This window comes from Astatotilapia calliptera, chromosome 3 (genome assembly GCF_900246225.1).
Source record: "Astatotilapia calliptera chromosome 3, fAstCal1.2, whole genome shotgun sequence".
Classification (NCBI taxonomy): domain Eukaryota; kingdom Metazoa; phylum Chordata; class Actinopteri; order Cichliformes; family Cichlidae; genus Astatotilapia; species Astatotilapia calliptera.
This window is the reverse complement of record NC_039304.1, coordinates 37,440,618-37,456,957: the sequence shown is the minus strand read 5'-3', so window position 1 is coordinate 37,456,957 and position 16,340 is coordinate 37,440,618. Positions and strand designations below refer to the sequence as shown.

Genomic DNA, 16,340 nt, shown 5'->3' with positions numbered 1-16,340 from the left:
CATAAATCTTAAACACTTTAATTTAGCAGAAAAATACACAAAGCACCAAAATGGTTTTTAAGTGTAAAAGTAAATAGACGTCTTTTCCTTTTTATCTCCTGTCTCAGCTGAGTTCGAAAGATTTTTCCCGGTGGATAGAGTTGACATTTACATCCTGCAGCTAGACTTTTCCCTCCCCTCCCTCCTTCCGTCGTTTAATTTCACTTCAGTCCATCTCGGCTTTATTGCTTTGATAAATCCTAGACTGTCAGACAGGTGGCCTGCAGGTGAGGAGCATGTGAGCAGCTGCACAAATCCAGCAGTGTAGCTTCAAATCTGCTCATACACGCCATCTCCAGTCACTTTGTATTATTCACACTTCAGTCCTTTTTTTTTGTTTCTCATACTCCTCTCTCGTGTTTTGTCTTTACCTTCTTTGTTTGTCTCTTTGTTCTTTGATTCCCTCCCATCATTCCTCCTCTCTTTCTTGTCATCTTCTGTTAATGTTTGTCTCATTCTTTTCCTTCATTTCTTTCTCCCTGACTTCGTCTGCTTCTCTTCCCACATGTATCTCCTGTTTCAAAACCTCTTACCTGATAAGAGGTTTGTGTGGGTGTATGCAGACCTTCTGACTGCTACATCTGATATGTCGCAGTTCTGAACCCTCTCCAGATAAATAAATTAAAATTAAAACCAGAAGTAGAAGTAGAATAAGTAGAATGCATTTGTCCTATACACCTGTGTAGGTGACATTCACAGCAGAATAACAACACAGAGGCACCTGTTAGAACTAGTATTAATAAAATACATAAAAAATTTTTTTATAAACAAATAAATCAATACAGTTAAATTGAGACTGGTATTGTCTTGAATTCCTCAAAATTCATAAATCAGGAAAAAAATATGGGACTGACACATTAAATTAAAATCCCAACAATCAGATAACCCCATATGTTGCTATGCTGCTTTCTTTGAGCCAGAAGTGACCATATTTGTAGAATAACGTGACCACACCACTAAGTTTAAGCCTCAATATGATCCAAATGGTTGAATTATACCCACATTTTAAACTTGCTTTCCTTTGGTCTTTCATTGGTAAATATGCGTTTTGGGACGTGTAGCTGGAGTCAGGATAATCTTTAACCTCACCAATTAGCCCGTCCTCATCTATTGTTCCCCACCCATGAGCAGCAGGATAGCAAATAAGGAACAGGAGTTGAACAAGAAGCAGAGGCAGCCAGACTGGAAACAGGGCAGTGTCCCGAAGTGCTGGTGTGCCTAACTATTGCCTGTATGGCCTGAAAATAATAGGGACAGCATTTTTTGTTCCTCAGACCTTCAGTTTGACTCCAATTATTTTTGTCTGCTGTTTATCTGAAGTGTCAAAGAGTCTCCGAGAAAGGCTGTGAAAGTTATACTATACTGTACATAACTACAACTTTGTCCCAGAGGGTTCGGTCTCTCACTCTGTTTGGATAACAATATACAGTAAATACTGAACAGATAACTGATTCAGACTGAGGAGATGGTTGCACTTTAAAAGGTTGAGTATTTGTGCTGCTTACATTTAGCCAACCCCCCCCCCCAAAAAAAAAACCCAAAAAACCTAAGAGTTGTTCTGTCAGTTCTGCTCAGTGTTGACAAAATCCCCCAAATGTTAAACATGCTTTTGTATTTTCTGGTCTCCACTCGTACATAGATACTCATCCTCTCAGTCTGACGCTCTCTCTGATGCTTTCTCTCTCTCTGTCTCCATTTAGCTGCACATCACCAGTCCGCTGATTTATTCATCTCTCATTTTTTTAAATTCTCTGTCACATGCAGCACCTCTATTTTTGTCCTTGTCCCAGAGAGCATGAGCAGAAAAAGCATCAAGTATAAATGTGCATCACTGTACTGAGTGTTTGGCAGTAACAAGCCTTCACATATGTTCAGATGCTTCACCTAATTCACAATTGATCACTGGAAGTCTTTAGTTTCCTGATGAAATTAAGTGTTTTCCCTCAAATTATACATGATTATCATATTCAGCTACAGTTTGAATTAGACTTAATCAATTTCAGAGAAAATCAATGCTGAACTTTAACAGTCCATCTGTCTCCAACACTGCACTGGCGTGGCCTGGAGTCAACTTGGTGACCACCCGTCACTAGGTACATACATGCATATTCCCAGACTGGTTGGTGAGTGGTTGTTGAATGTTGCCAACTGTGGGTAGATGTATTTGCAGGAGTCCACTCTGCAGGTGGGGGAGAGTCATAGGAGAGGTAGAGAATAAACTTCTGTCTTGTGAAGTCTGGGAGATGATTGAATGTTAGGGTGGGTACAGTTTCCTCTGGGGTGGGGTCGGGTGGGCTGCCCCGGGTCCTGTATGGCTGGGCGGTCCTGCTGCCGTAGGCCCTGATCTGGATGGGCCTGGGCTCCCTTGCCTTGGTGGATGCCGAAGGACGGGGGTGCCTACTGGGGTCAGTGGGGGAGCTGGCCCCAGGGAGGAGCATCTTGCTCCTCCCTTCTTTTCCTCCCCATCCCCGGCTGCCTCCCTCTTCCCGCTCCAACACACCCACCCACACAAGTAGGGCCTTGGGGTGCGGGTGTGTCACCAGGGTGCAGGGGAGTTTGTTTGGGGAGTGTGTTTGTGTGTACAGTGTCCATGTATGTCTATCCCTACGTTGGGTGAGTGCTGAGTATTTGTATATGTGTGCATGAGGGTGGGAATGCATGTTTGTGTCTGTGTGTACCTGTTTGTGACTATATGTCAGGTCGGGTCTTACACTCCACCTCTCTGGGAACTCCCAGGCCCATCTCCCCTCACCACACTCCCTGCCAGTAACTGATGCCCTCTGGGGTCGGTGCGTTGGTGGTTCTTGGTGTCCGGGGCTGGGCGCTCAGGTATGTACCAGCTCACTCACGATGACTACTTGGCGGGGCCTGGTGCCCGGTGAGGCCTCTTCTGGGGCAAAAGGGGCCCTCGGGCCTGCGGCTCAGTTCACTCTGGCACAGCTGGCTGCCGGCAGAGCCGGCGGGCATGTGACTGCAGCCCCCTCTGGCTTCTGCTCCGTGGCTACTGGGTGACCCCTCATCTGGGGCTCTCCTCAGCTCTTCCCAGGAGGGTGGCACGGATGCACCTCTGGTGGTCCTCCTTGGGCTCTCACACTCTGGGGCCTCTGGATGTCTGGAGCCTGGATCTCCTCCATACCTGCTTCATGCCCTGGGAGACAAGGCTATGGCTCTCTACATCCTCTAGCAGACCATTACATGGGGAAACCTTTTGAATACAAGTGCGCTGATCCACACAGGTGTGCACACAGGTGTTCACTGTTCATTGGCATAAACTACACCTTTATTGGTGCTATTTCCAAGCACATTGTGCGCTGTCGGTCCTGTTTGCTACACAACAACATATGCAACAACACACAGATGGTGTGTTGGTGTTGTGTTTAGTATGTTGCTCTGTTTTTTTTTTTTTGCTTGTTTTCTCTTTTTCTCTCAACAGGTGATCCAGGAGATTTCTTTTTTCCTTCTTTCTCTTCCCTTCTGTTTTTCTTTTCCTTCATCTTTCTTTCTCCCTTTCCTATCGCTCAGTCATGTCTGTCCCGTCTGTAACAACTGAAAATAAAATAAAATAAATAATAACGAAAGGTCGATCAAAAAAAAAAAAAAGTATTTAGTTTCAAACAGCTATGCAGTGCTGCACTTAAAACCTCCCTGTTACTGCTTTGATCCCAGTAACCCACATTTTTCATGGAAGATGTCACTAGTCAGCAAATGCTCAGCAAAACTTAAAAAGTGTGATACAAACTACAAATGTTAGTGTTTTGCACCATTTGAAATGTGTTGGAATAGCAGGGCATAACTTTTAGTCTGAAGGCAAAAGTTATTTTCTTCTGGAGCAATTACAAAGAGGGTTTTGGTGCATTACCCTCTCCAAATCCTCCAGAATCCTGGACAAAATCAAATCAAACCAAGACCCCATTTGTGCAATATGCAGTCTTTGTATTTTCATTGTAAATTCTTTCAGAGGAAACATTTGAAACACTTGATGTGTTATATGTGATGGGTATAATTTTGTAGTTTTTGGGTTGTTCTTGGACATATATTTTGGAAAAACACTGTGGGAGTCTGATACCATTTTCCTACTAGCATTAATCAGGAGAAATAGGCTTGAAAAGATTTTGGCTTCAACTTCACATAACAACAGAAGCAGGAGGTGCTAATGATAAACAGCTGCTTGAATCTCACTAACCACACAGGGAAGGTATATTTTTAACAGTCAGGCTCATTTTCAACAGTTGATTTTTGCTGAAATGGGTTTTCGTGCTTGGGTGAGAAAGATAGAAGAGGCTTGTGTGTGCCAGAGAGCAGCTTGTCAGCTTGTCTCTCCATCTGTAATCAACAGTGTGACACTAATCCTCAGACTGTGTGTCGAGTAGGGAATCTCAGTCCCAAAAACTGAAGAGTACGAGCCACAGGCTCTCATTCGGCCCATCCAATCAGGCAGTGATTTATACCTGAATAGGATGGGACAACGGCTGAACTGAAGATGTTGTTCAGGCAGTGACTTCTCAGGGTATTAAGCAACATATTGCTTATTTCATTTCCATTTTGTGTTTTTGTAGCTCAGCTCTCATTTTTGGATTGTCAGTCACATATCTTATTTATACATTATTCATTGTTTTGTTTCTGTCATATAAGCTGTCACCAATAACAAACAAATTATGGTACAAAACAGGAAGAAAAATACCCAACTAAAAGTTTCACTATTGATTTTCATGACTTGATAAATTGTTGGTTTGTTTCCCCTCGCAGCTTGTGATTTACCATCCTTGCTACTCTAGAATTACTAGTGGATTTGTTTGGGTGTTTGTATGTTTGACACTTGTGCAAACTACCTTTGTGTAAATGTGTAGCTGTCTGTAAAGGAACAGCAACAGAACACTGATGCTTTGACTGTCACAATCAGTAGGGCTGACTGTGTGTAGAGTGAAGGGTGGACCCAAATGCAGACGGAAACAAAATGTGAAACATGACTTAAATAACAAAAAACGAGCCGTTTGAGGCTGGCAAAATAACTGTAAACAAAAGGCAAAATGCAAGGCTAACAATGAACTAAACTGGGTGAGCTAAATTAACTAAAAACCTACAACAGGAACATGGACCTGACATAAGGAAACTTGACACAACTTCTTGGCTTGCAAACAAAGCAGACAATCTGACAATGACACACTGAAAACAGAGGACTTAAATGCACAGGAGGTGATTAGGGGAAGTGCGAACACATGGAGGAACAGCTGACTGACATGAACCTAATGACAGGACAGGGGAAGTGAAACTAAATACAATGAACAAAGAACACACGACTCCTTCAAAATAAAACAGGAAACACTGAAACTAGACATGACAACACGAGCTTAACAGACCTAACACGTGATGAACGATACAAGAACTCAAACATAGAAACCAAGGAAACAATAAATAATAACTGCCTTTCCTTAGCTAAAGCTAAATAGGAATGACACAAACTAATCACAAATCTAAAATGAGACAAATACAAAATGAACTCAGAGCGCTGGGTCAGAGACCCAGCCTGTGACACTGACTTCATCTAATGCCATCAGCAGGTTGTATTTTTTTTTAGTTCAGTCTTTTGTGGGAAAATACTAAAAAAAAATATAACAAGAAGATTAAAATTGGATTTCACATCTGCAAATATTTCTTCTCTCTGTAGACACCAAAACCATTCACAAATGCTCAGATGTCATCATCTTGCTAAGCCAAGACAATTTGTATGTTTTTTTGCCTTTAAAAAAAGTAAATCAATAAAGGCCATGGGCTGGGTTAAAATGACTTGGTTTTGTCAGATTTAAGTTGCAGTTATAGTTTGGGTGAAGAAAGATAGTAGATGAAGCGTGAATGGTGGAGACTAAATCAGATCTTCAAAAATTAGGAAAAAAGAAAAAGAAAAAAAATGTATGCAATGATACACTGAATACCCTCACTTGAATTAAAACCTTTACAATTAAAAAATAAATTAAAATAAATATATAAGGTCTTATTAAAATTAATCATGACCTCTTCAAATACAAATGTATAATTTTTCACTTCCTAATTCCTTTTGTTCTGGAAGACTGCATGCCAAAAACTCTATAATTAAAAACAGGATAAGTTTTACAACATTTGCTAAAATATATCATGCTTATAGTTTTTCTTCTGTGATCTAACATTTAATACATGTTCATAAATGCAAAACGTTGGACACAAGGAAGCTATTTTTAACCATAACCATTCAGGTTTACTAAGAGTCTGTTTTCTGTTAACCCACCAAACAACTGGTCTAATAGTTTAAACAGCATATCATAATCTCTAATAATACAAACAGAAAAGTAAATTATGAATAACTTAATAAAAAATCAATAAAATTCCAACTATAACTACGGCGACTCCTTTAGTCCTTGATATATAATTCATACCTCCCATGTTTTATTGCAGTTTCCTTTCCTTAATTCATTCCAAACAAATGACTGTTAAAAAAATAAAAATAAAAATAAAAGCTGACATTCAGTGAACATTACAAATACCAAAAGGGAAAACTGTAAGATCTGTGAAAGAAGGCTATTTATTCATTGACATGTAAATGTCACGGATAATTTCTTTAATTTCACCTGCAGCTTTATTCTGGCATTTAGACAATGGTGGCATTTGGAATCACTGATACTGAGTGGGTGACTGAAATGTTAATTATATTCAAGCTAAGCTGCTTTTCAGTTTGTGAGGAAAACATTTCAGTTACAAATCAAAATTAGAAGAAACAGTAATTGGTTATTAGCTGCGTAGTCTTTTCCACATCCAAACATTATGTTACTGAGAGACTTTTACCGCTTCTTACTCCACTTCTTAATGTTAGACATCAAAGTTTAATGAAGTGTTGGGATTTTGTGCAAAAGCTGCCAGCTGCTGTTTCACTTCTCACCAGTTTGGGAATATATTTCTTTGTCTTGTTGGTTTAATTCCCCTACTTGGCTTTTTATTTTTGTGTTGCCCATTTCCCCCTATTTTAAATCATTTTTTCAGGTTTCAGGGTCTTTTTAACATAGAAATGACTCAGCAGTTTTAGTAATTATACTCACTTCAGGAATTTTTGATTAGCACACACACATCACATTACAGTCATGACTTTCTTTGCCCAACTTCAGTTTCTATCAACCATTGAAAGCCTTTCTCTAAAATTCTACTCCATGTTACATGATCAGTCACAACATTGCTGCAGTTAGCAGCACATTCATCCTGCCCGTCTCCAAATCTGCCACACCACAGAGATGCTCTGATGAATTCAGGTGCTAACTGGGTGAAGGCCCCTGAAGTACACTAAATGAACGGCCATATTCAGTTTGGCTTCGTGCCATAGTCTATTTTCTTGCTGGAAAAAGCCAAGAAATCTGAGGCCATATATGGATGTACATCTGAGCAGCAGGAGCAAGACCCAGCTAGATTGTGGCATTCAAAGTGATTACTGATTGCAATTACAAAGTGGCCCACAAAACCATCCCCCACACCATTACAGCAGAGGCGGCAAGTCTGCATTATTGATACCAATCAGGTTGGGACCAGATATTGGTTGCTGATTCTGGCTAATAATCTACACCCTCCAAAGATGTGCAGGATTATCAGACCTGGCATATTTTTCTTTTAATCTTTAACTTTTTTGGGTGTTTCTCTTTTATGGACTTTGCAACCTACATCTCTGTTCTCAGCTGACATCAGAGGAACTAAAGTATTTGTGTTGTTGTTAGCCAATCAACTCAACGCACTTGTGGTGTGTTGTGAAGAGTGAAAAATGAGGTGCCACATTGCATTGCTGATTGATTGGATGATGCTTATCAGGTGAATGTCTGTGTCAGGACTCTCCTTCCTCACATTTGACCTCCTGGAATCATATTTAATTGAGACCACCATATTTTCCTTAACCTAACAAACGAAAATAAATTTCTGAGTACATTTTCTGAGCAAAACCCAAGTAAATCAAAGTGCAAAACACAGAGATTTCAACTGGATTCCAACCACAGTTTCCTAACAAATATCTAACACTGCCATTCCTGGAGCCTTCTGATGAACACTTAGCAGCTCTTTGAAATGGGAGCATTACCTCACAGCTCAGTAAGTGTAAAGATGAACGCTTGAAAAAGCTGCCAATTGCTAAATTCCCAAGGATTTCCAAGCCATATTCCAAAGGAAAAATATGCATTTGCATTTGATTTCAAAAGACTTAACAGTCAAATCTAATGAAGAAAGTGGACAATTGTTAAATCTGATGTGGGTAAACAGTCGATTATCACATTCTGTTTTTTGCTCTTGTTTTTTAAGGTCTATTCTTTATGTGTTAAGGCAAAGAACATTTGTGATTGTTTCTGTTATTTCTGTGCACCTATGTCACTTTTTAAGCAGTGCCAGTTGGAATATTATATCATAAGGACATATAATTCCTAGCATTTTGACTGACAGCTGGTTGATTTGATTAGGTGGCTTCATCGTGGCTCATCAGCTCATCAGAGAATGAAGTCTGAGCAGTGTTTTAAATATTTTATCTCGTGCATTGTCTTTATTCTCTGATTTGTTTTAATAATTTAAATGCTGAAGGTGTGGGAGCAGCTTTGGAAAGGCTCCCCAGTGGAATGTTTTTAGGTTATGTTCTCCAGTTTTGTTGTTGTGTACCAGTAACATAAAAAAAAAATCACATTAATTTCTCACAGTTTAGTTCATAAGTTTGTTCACAGTTTGGGTTTTTTCTTTTGTTTTTGGTTTGATTCCCCGTCATCAGCACTTCCTGCTCCTGTTATTACAGCTTAAATGTAATTCATGGTTCTCCTGGCATGCTGTCTTCTGGGTCTCCTTTCTGATTAAATTTATAGGACCTTGTGCTGCTCAGCTCTTTCCCTGATGCACTTCTTATGTAGGTCAGGAAAGATCAATGCGAATTAGAATTTACTAACTTTTAGTACAGAGCGTACGTCATGTTTAATATTCTACTTTTTGATTTTTGCCATTCTTGAGGGTCAAAGAGATCACCTTCTTCCTCAGGATGACAGTGATGTGATCACATTTTCCTACATGTCACTGCTGATTTGCACAGGATTTACCATTTGTCAGTGCACACTGTAAAACATTTTTATCATCTATAGGGAGTGCAGAATTATTAGGCAAGTTGTATTTTTGAGGAATAATTTTATTATTGAACAACAACCATGTTCTCAGTGAACCCAAAAAACTCATTAATATCAAAGCTGAATGTTTTTGGAAGTAGTTTTTAGTTTGTTTTTAGTTTTAGCTATTTTAGGGGGATATCTGTGTGTGCAGGTGACTATTACTGTGCAGAATTATTAGGCAACTCAACAAAAAACAAACATATACCCATTTCAATTATTTATTTTTACCAGTGAAACCAATATAACATCTCCACATTCACAAATATACATTTCTGACATTCAAAAACAAAACAAAAATAAATCAGCGACCAATATAGCCACCTTTCTTTGCAAGGACACTCAAAAGCCTGCCATCCATGGATTCTGTCAGTGTTTTGATCTGTTCACCATCAACATTGCGTGCAGCAGCAACCACAGCCTCCCAGACACTGTTCAGAGAGGTGTACTGTTTTCCCTCCTTGTAAATCTCACATTTGATGATGGACCACAGGTTCTCAATGGGGTTCAGATCAGGTGAACAAGGAGGCCATGTCATTAGTTTTTCTTCTTTTATAGCCTTTCTTGCCAGCCACGCTGTGGAGTACTTGGACGCATGTGATGGAGCATTGTCCTGCATGAAAATCATGTTTTTCTTGAAGGATGCAGACTTCTTCCTGTACCACTGCTTGAAGAAGGTGTCTTCCAGAAACTGGCAGTAGGACTGGGAGTTCAGCTTGACTCCATCCTCAACCCGAAAAGGCCCCACAAGCTCATCTTTGATGATACCAGCCCAAACCAGTACTCCACCTCCACCTTGCTGGCGTCTGAGTCGGACTGGAGCTCTCTGCCCTTTACCAATCCAGCCACGGGCCCATCCATCTGGCCCATCAAGACTCACTCTCATTTCATCAGTCCATAAAACCTTAGAAAAACCAGTCTTGAGATATTTCTTGGCCCAGTCTTGACGTTTCAGCTTGTGTGTCTTGTTCAGTGGTGGTCGTCTTTCAGCCTTTCTTACCTTGGCCATGTCTCTGAGTATTGCACACCTTGTGCTTTTGGGCACTCCAGTGATGTTGCAGCTCTGAAATATGGCCAAACTGGTGGCAAGTGGCATCTTGGCAGCTGCACGCTTGACTTTTCTCAGTTCATGGGCAGTTATTTTGCGCCTTGGTTTTTCCACACGCTTCTTGCGACCCTGTTGACTATTTTGAATGAAACGCTTGATTGTTCGATGATCACGCTTCAGAAGCTTTGCAATTTTGAGACTGCTGCATCCCTCTGCAAGATATCTCACTATTTTTGACTTTTCTGAGCTTGTCAAGTCCTTCTTTTGACCCATTTTGCCAAAGGAAAGTACGTTGCCTAATAATTATGCACACCTGATATAGGGTGTTGATGTCATTAGACCACACCCCTTCTCATTACAGAGATGCACATCACCTAATATGCTTAATTGGTAGTAGGCTTTCGAGCCTATACAGCTTGGAGTAAGACAACATGCATGAAGAGGATGATGTGGACAAAATACTCATTTGCCTAATAATTCTGCACTCCCTGTATAGAAATCTACAGATTTTAGCCAGATATTTGTCTTTAAAACATTTAAATTTACAGATTCGTCAAAAGGTACGACAATGATGATTTTTGCTTTTTGCTCAGGCATAACTACTAAAAGATTGGGGTTTCTGAAAGTTTTTCTGGTAATAGGAATATTTCATTTACATTAATATGTTGATAAAACAGCATTTAGCTGAAATGTGTTCCTGATAACTGATTGTTCTCTGAGGATTGATCGTGTTTTTTAGAGGGGTTCACGGTTTCTTAAAGATTCCTGCTTTGATCAAATAGTAGGACCACATTTTTGAACTGTTGACTTGGTCGACTGACACATACATACACACATAATAATGGATTGTATTTATACAGCGCTTTTAAAGGCACCCAAAGCGCTTTACAATTGCACTATTCATTCACTCTCACATTCACACACTGGTGGAGGCAAACTACAGTTGTAGCCACAGCTGCCCTGGGGCAGACTGACAGAAGCGAGGCTGCTATATCTCGCCATCGGCCCCTCTGGCCAACACCAGTAGGCGGTAGGTGAAGTGTCTTGCCCAAAGACACAACGACCGTGACTGGCCAAGCTGGGGCTCGAACCGGCAACCTTCCGGTTACAAGACGAACTGCCAACTCTTAAGCCACGATCGCCCCAGCATTCATGGTTTTGCAGAAGAAGCACACTAATGACTGTGGTGCTCCAATATGTTTGCATGTATGAAGTAACGGTAAAACAACTGTTGGACTTCCTGTGATGAAATTTGGTTTTGATATTGTTTCCAGAGGATTAAAACCTTAGTGCTGGTAATGATAGTTGTCATGATAAATTTTACTGAATTTCGTGCTTTGGTTCCATTCCTCAATGGTTTGGCTCACAGGTGAGTCCAGATATATAATTTCAGGAAGATTGACCATTCTCCATTAGGTTTCCTGTTGTGGCCATCATTTTTGTTTTTTATTGAAAGAAAACTTCTACTGAATGGGATCAGACAGTCATTGTACCCAGAGGTATCACAAGTTTTGTAATTCTTTGACTGCTACAGCTAGATCAAAATTCTGACTGGTCACTCAAAACCACTGGAACAAGTTCATGGTGTCCAGAGAACGCATCCTAATGATATGGGTACTCTGTATGTTTCACCACTCTGAGGCTGGCATGTTGTGCTTAGCCTTACAGTTAAATTTTGTTTCAGTACTCTTTGTCTCCCGTGGTTCTTTTTAACCGACTTCTCAACTGAAACAATACAAATGTAAAGTACAGATTCTTGTTTTTTTTTTTTCTGAAACATCTACTAGATGGGTGGTAAAATAATGTTTAGATCAGAAATTCATTGCTACCATGAATTCTGATAACCTCTATAACTCTTAGAGTCTCTCTATAGTGCTGCCGTGTGGTCAAAGTTTTGACTCATGTACTTGGGCTCAAAATGTAATCCTCATTCCCCAATGCAGTAAGCAGTGTTTATTTTGGGGTCCTACTTTGGGTTTGCTTTTGGTGAGACTCAAACACTGATGTTAGTGGACGCATTTATGGAAGGCATTCCTCAAATCATTACAAAAGAGATACAAAAGGTGTACTGGTAACCTGTCCACATATCTTTGGTGATTTTTGTATCCGAGTGGTTAACATTTTGTTTAAATAGGATTTCTTACTTAAAAGTACTTCACACTTTTTTATGTTTTAGTCCAACATTAAAGAAAAGAGTCTGTGTTTCTAGGCTTAGATCTTTAATCTCTTTCATCTCTGTCGTCAGACTGCTTTGCTGGACTGATGTGGATTGAAGTGGACATCTGGCCTTATGTCCAGCGGCACGATTGTGATTTCACAGTGATGCGATCCCATCAAATCCTCCCTAATGAGCAGCACTCTAAAGGCTCAGTGATTGATTCTCATTTGAAACTGGGGTCGGGGGAAAAAGGGAATTAGAAACACTCCCTTGTGCTCTGTTTCTGCTTTCTGACCACATAACCAGGACGCTCCTTGCTGTCTTTTTCTCTGACCTTAGCTGTGACTCAGACCGTGTCATTTCCTGCTCGGCAGCAAAAAGAAATGGTGTGACTTCCTGTGTTAAAGTGTCACAGCCCGCCGGGTGACTGTTGTTTCCTTTGTCTAAATCTTTTCTCTTTGCATTTGATGGGAGTTGTGAGCTTGTTGTGACTCTTGTAACTTTAGTTTTTATTGCATTTTGAAAGCTATGTCACGTTAGAAAGGGATCCTTTTGAAGAAAAAAATGAAAAGCAGAAACACCCACAAGCAACATTCTTGACTTTTAACGAGTGTTTGAACTTAGTATGTTAGTCCCAAAAAACCTGGCACTTATTGGAGTTCTTGAAAGGTGGTGACGACTTCTGCCTCTGTATGGACTATTTTGCATTTAAAACCTTTTTTGGTGGAGGAGTATCTATGCTGGCCCCTGAGGACAAATCACACAAGCATTTTTCAACTTCAACAAATTGTTTTCAAATATGTACAAGTTTGCTAAGTAATGCTCCCCATGAATTTTCAAATTTTGGAAGATGCACATATTTTACATCAGAAAGGTCAGAGGGCCCGGTGGCGCCAGTGTCTGGCAGCCTCATCTCTGTCAGTGCGCCCCAGGGCAGCTGTGGCTACAATGTAGCTTGCCATCAGCAGTGTGAGTAATGCGTGTGTGGATGACTGAATGTAGTGTAAAGCACTTTGGGGTCCTTAGGGACTAAGTAAAATGCTATACAAATACAGGCCATTTACCGTCATATAAGCACTTAACCCTTTAACTTATTTACAGTCCTTTTTTTGCAGGTAGACTTGATTAGACAGTGGTCTAGGCTATGAACTGGATTCAGGAGAGTCCAACATTTAGCCATATTTTCAACATGTTTTGCCCTGTCTGCTGTTGAGGCTACTTGCAATACCCTCAAGGTGTTTTTTACGGTAAGGAAAGGAGGATATAATATCAAGTTAGACGAAAGTAGGGGTGCTGAGAGTACCGCAGCACCCCATCACAACAAATAGATAACACAGCACTTCCTGCCAAATGGAAAACATAGATAAAGGTGTTAAAACATTTTATATGCTATTCACGTTATCAGTTATCACAGAAGTGTGTAAAGTTTAAATTTTTCTTCAAATCAAGCCTAGCGTCATGGTCAAATGACACAGGCTATCATAATAGTAAGGAAATTAAATATAGTTCAAACATCTGGTTAAGTCTCTTTCCTCTGCAATGAGAAATTAATGAAGCCACTGAATCAGAAGCGCTTCCATTTCATATGAACAGGATTTTAATATTTTTGTTGCTCTGCTGGTGTGCAGTGGTGCATGTTTTATTTCTTAATAACTAGTCCTTATGAGGTATCTGGCAAGTCTCCTGCCCACTGTTATAAATTGGCTTATTATTAACTCCCCTGGTTGAACAGTGCTTAAACGACTGAGTCATAACCAGCTCAAATGCAGTAAATTAAAACGATCTTGCTCTAGATATCAATAGAAACTTTTTTTTTCTTTTGCTTTAACACATTTAGTCATCAGCATTTAAATCACTGATGTGATCTGTGCTTGTTTGATCTGAATATGTTGAGGCCTAAAGCTTAGTCATTTGGCTTTATACCTCATTTTTTACCACTGACACGAGGGCTGTGTGTAGGCTTAATGAGCCAGTCATTTAGGGGATTGATTAATGACTGAATGTGAAGTTCAGTCACCCAACTAATTTGTCATTACACCAAAGAGTTGTCAAGTTTATCTGGAACTGTCCTGCTATTTAGGCCCAGCGGTTTACTAATGGTGAAATATATTTCCCTGGAGGGAACTGTAGGCTAGTTAAACAGAGAGGCATCAGGTAAAAGTGACAGAAAGTTAGTTACTAAAGTTTGGCTTATTGATTTGTCCCCATTACCAAAAGGCCAGAAGTTCAGACAACAGCAGCAAAGACAAGGTTAAAAAAAAGTATTTTGCATTAAAAAAGAAAAAGAAAACAAAATAAAACGTCAGTTCTCAAATTTACAGCTTATTCACAGGTAACAATACAGATAAATGTTATTTTATATTCACTGTTACCTCTGGGAGATATCACATCGCAGAAAACCCTCCCCAAATTTGGAGCGATATTCCACCCTTTTCTGACTGACAACCATGGCCTCATATGTGGCAGTGGTAGTTCCCATACTAGTTATAACCATGTATAACTGTCGGACAATCTGAAGCCTGCAAATAATAACAGAGCACACAGTCTGATGCCAAAAACAGAGCTAACGCCACACACCTTTGAGATTGTGAGACCAAATCTTGGTCTTACTTGTCCAGATATAAATCCAGGAACACATTTTTTCAAAAGCTCAATTTTCTGTGACCTAAAATGCCATTTGCATGTAGACGATAGAGATGGACTGATCCGATATTATGTATCGGTATCGGTCCGATACTGACCCAAATTACTGGATCGGATATCGGCGAGAAATAAAAAATGTAATCCGATCCATTAAATATCAAAAAAGCACCTTACAAAACTTGCTACACGGCGTAACTCGGCTCATAACCGTAGCACGGTGCAGCAGTGTGCATCACGTGATAGAGCGGCTGTGTGTATTTGTAGCCTTGCTAGCAATCCGGCATTTCATCTCCGAGGAAGTTTTCCCAGAGAGAAGTAAAGCAAGTGTGTAAGTTCATTTCTGAATGTTTGTAAAGCATTCCCACGTTAAGCTTAACAACCGATATATGGAGCGACTGCCCCTCTCTCTCTCCTCTCCTGCTGCTACTTCAATCGCGAAACTGCTTAATGATCTTCTTTGTTTTTGGCCCACTTTGTGCCAGAAAGAGGAAACCAGCGGCTGAACAACAGCAGCACTATTAAGCTTGATAAGCTGTTGTTAGAATTTATTTAATATTACTTTCTACACCAGGATCTTTTTCTACGTAGCTGACAGCTGGTAACTGTGCAGGGGCGGATCTAGCAAAGTTTAGCCAGGGGGGCTGATAGGGCATGAACAGGGAAAAGGGGGCACAAAGACATACTTTTCTTTCTTATTCTCATTTAAAACGTCTAGCTTCTAATAAATAATTATCCGAATCTTACACCCAAAGTTCTTATCTGATGTAAAGTGTATAGAAGTCCATTACTGTATATAGTAACAGTTAAGACTAATATATCCTAATAAGATATAGTACTTTTTCCTTTGGGAAAGTACCATCTGTGAATTCTGCAATTCTGTTGAAGAAAGATGTTGAATCTATTTAATTATTCTTGAAAAATAATTTATTTCTGTGCATTTCCCCACACTGCATCAAATTAAATTTCATTACATCGATTAAGCATCATGAGGTGGAGGGTGGTTCCCTATTTTTTTTTTTTTGCTGGGAGTTTGCAACCCTATTAGTTAGCTTGCTTTTTTTTTTTTTTTTTTTTTTTTTTTGCCTGTCCCGTTTGGCTCTTTTGCCATCAGAATTGTTGTCTAAAGGCAAAGAAAGATGCCCAACGGATTTACTTTACCAAATTGACCATCCCAGCCTTGCCGTAATGGTCCATTTGATTCACCTTTTATTGTTTATTTTATTTTCACTTACTGAATACGGGACAGACTTGACTGGGGAAAAGAAGGGGAGAAAGAAAGAGGGAAAGAGAAACAGCTGAGAAGAGGGACGGGGGAGAA

At 40.0% G+C, this 16,340-nt stretch overlaps 1 protein-coding gene across 3 annotated transcripts in view; it reads left to right on the top strand.

Annotated features, from left to right (window-relative positions):
• Positions 1-16,340, top strand: part of npy2rl (neuropeptide Y receptor Y2, like) — an 89,401-nt gene that overhangs the window by 11,902 nt on the left and 61,159 nt on the right. The window contains exon 1 of one of the 3 annotated variants that reach the window (XM_026163167.1): positions 6,023-8,130. The exons of 1 other annotated variant lie outside the window; for it this stretch is intronic. The gene's annotated coding sequence lies outside the window, so the exon portion shown is untranslated. One more of the 3 variants, XM_026163168.1, reaches the window with a different exon arrangement.